This window comes from Dioscorea cayenensis, unplaced genomic scaffold (assembly GCF_009730915.1).
Source record: "Dioscorea cayenensis subsp. rotundata cultivar TDr96_F1 unplaced genomic scaffold, TDr96_F1_v2_PseudoChromosome.rev07_lg8_w22 25.fasta BLBR01000644.1, whole genome shotgun sequence".
Lineage (NCBI taxonomy): Eukaryota > Viridiplantae > Streptophyta > Magnoliopsida > Dioscoreales > Dioscoreaceae > Dioscorea > Dioscorea cayenensis.
Genome location: NW_024087035.1, coordinates 48,250 through 50,001, shown reverse-complemented (window position 1 = coordinate 50,001; position 1,752 = coordinate 48,250). Strand labels below are relative to the sequence as shown.

At 44.5% G+C, this 1,752-nt stretch overlaps 1 non-coding gene across 1 annotated transcript; it reads right to left on the bottom strand.

The window, feature by feature from the left end:
• Positions 1 to 206: 206 nt before the first annotated feature.
• LOC120254823 lies at positions 207 to 312 on the bottom strand. Its single transcript, XR_005534763.1, has one exon. It is a non-coding gene; the product is annotated as a small nucleolar RNA R71 (small nucleolar RNA).
• Between the last annotated feature and the right edge of the window lie 1,440 nt (positions 313 to 1,752).

Below are 1,752 nucleotides of genomic sequence, written 5' to 3'. Positions count from 1 at the left end.
CCATATTGAAAACTTCTTGGAAGTTTGTGACATGCTGAAGATCAACGGTATTACGAATGATTCTATAAGATTGAGGGCTTTCCTATTCTCTCTAAAAGGAAGAGCAAAGCCGTGGCTATATTCTTTACCACGAGCATCCATTACGACATGGAATGAAATGGTCGAAGCTTTTCTTGCAAGGTACTTTCCTCCGGAGAAATTGACGAAGATTCGTAATGAAATATCATCATTTGTTCAGATGGAGCTTAAATCCTTGTTTGAGACATAGGAGCGATTCAAGCACCTCTTTTAGAAGTGTCCACAGCATGGTTTCCCCTAATGGATGATCACTCAGACTTTTTACGACGGGTTGAATCCAAGTATAAGACAACTTCTAGATGCAAAAGCAGGAGGTACAATGGGGATCAAGACCCCTGAAGAAGCCCGACAATTGTAGAGGAAATGGCCATGAATAGCTACCAATGGAATGCAAGGGGAAAAGAAGATAGTGGCCGGACTCCATGAAATCGATGTGGTTACATCCTTAGCAGCCCAAGTAGAGGTATTGAGTAAGAAATTGGATACATTGACTTCACCGAGGGTGGCCGTGATCAAGAGTTGTGGTGGTTCACATAGGCCGTCTGATTGCCCTATTTCAATTGATACTTCAACTCGGACTGAACGAGTAGACTTTGTGGGCAATTCGAGAAGGGTACAAGGTAATCCTTATAGCAACACCTACAACCAAGGGTGGAGGAACCACCCCAATTTCTCATGGAGTAACCAAGGGCAGAAAAAGGCCATAGCACTACCGGGTTTTCAACAACAACAAGCCCCGAACATAGAGAATAGAGTTTCAGGCTTGGAAACCCGGATGACCGACTTAGAGAAAGCCTTGACTAGATATGTGCAATCATCGAATACACAGTTCCAATTGGTCGAGGCTACACTTCGCAACTATACTGCTTCATTGCACAATCTAGAAAATCAAGTGGGGCGAATCGCGAAGTCTCTATTGGAGAGACCACAAGGAAGCTTGCCGAGTAATACCGAGACTAATCCGAGAGAACATGTGAAGGAGATCACTTTGAGAAGTGGTAATGTTGAAGCACCCGAGGTCGTGGAGGTTGAGGAGAGAGCTAACAAAGAGAAGGAGGTGGCACCCCCACCTTACAAGCCAAGAATCCCGTATTCTTCAAGATTGAAGAACGACCAAAATGATGAGAAATACAAGAAGTTCTTGGGTCTATTCAAACAATTGCACATCAACATTCCTTTTGTGGAGACATTGTCTCAAATGCCTCAGTATGCCAAGTTCTTGAAAGATCTTTTGACCAACAAGAGGAAGTTGGAGGAGAGTGTATCGATGATCTTAGATACCTTTTGTTCGGTGGTGTTGCAAAAGAATATGCCGAACAAGAAGAAAGACCCCGGAAGCTTTGTGATTCCGTGCAACATTGGCAACTTGGGTGAAGAGATGGCATTGGCAGATTCAGGGGCTAGTATCAACGTCATGCCATACTTATTCTTTCAGAAGCTAGACTTGGGAGAGCCTAGGCCCACTCGGATGACATTGCAATTCGCGGACCGAACGGTGAGACATCTGAGGGGCATCATTGAAGACGTGCTTTTCAAGATGGACAAGTACATATTTCCTGTAGACTTTGTCATGTTGGATGTCGATGAGGATATAGATGTTCCTTTGATACTTGGGAGGCCATTCTTGCGCACTTCCAAGGCACTTATCGACATGGACGGTGGGGAGTTGACAGT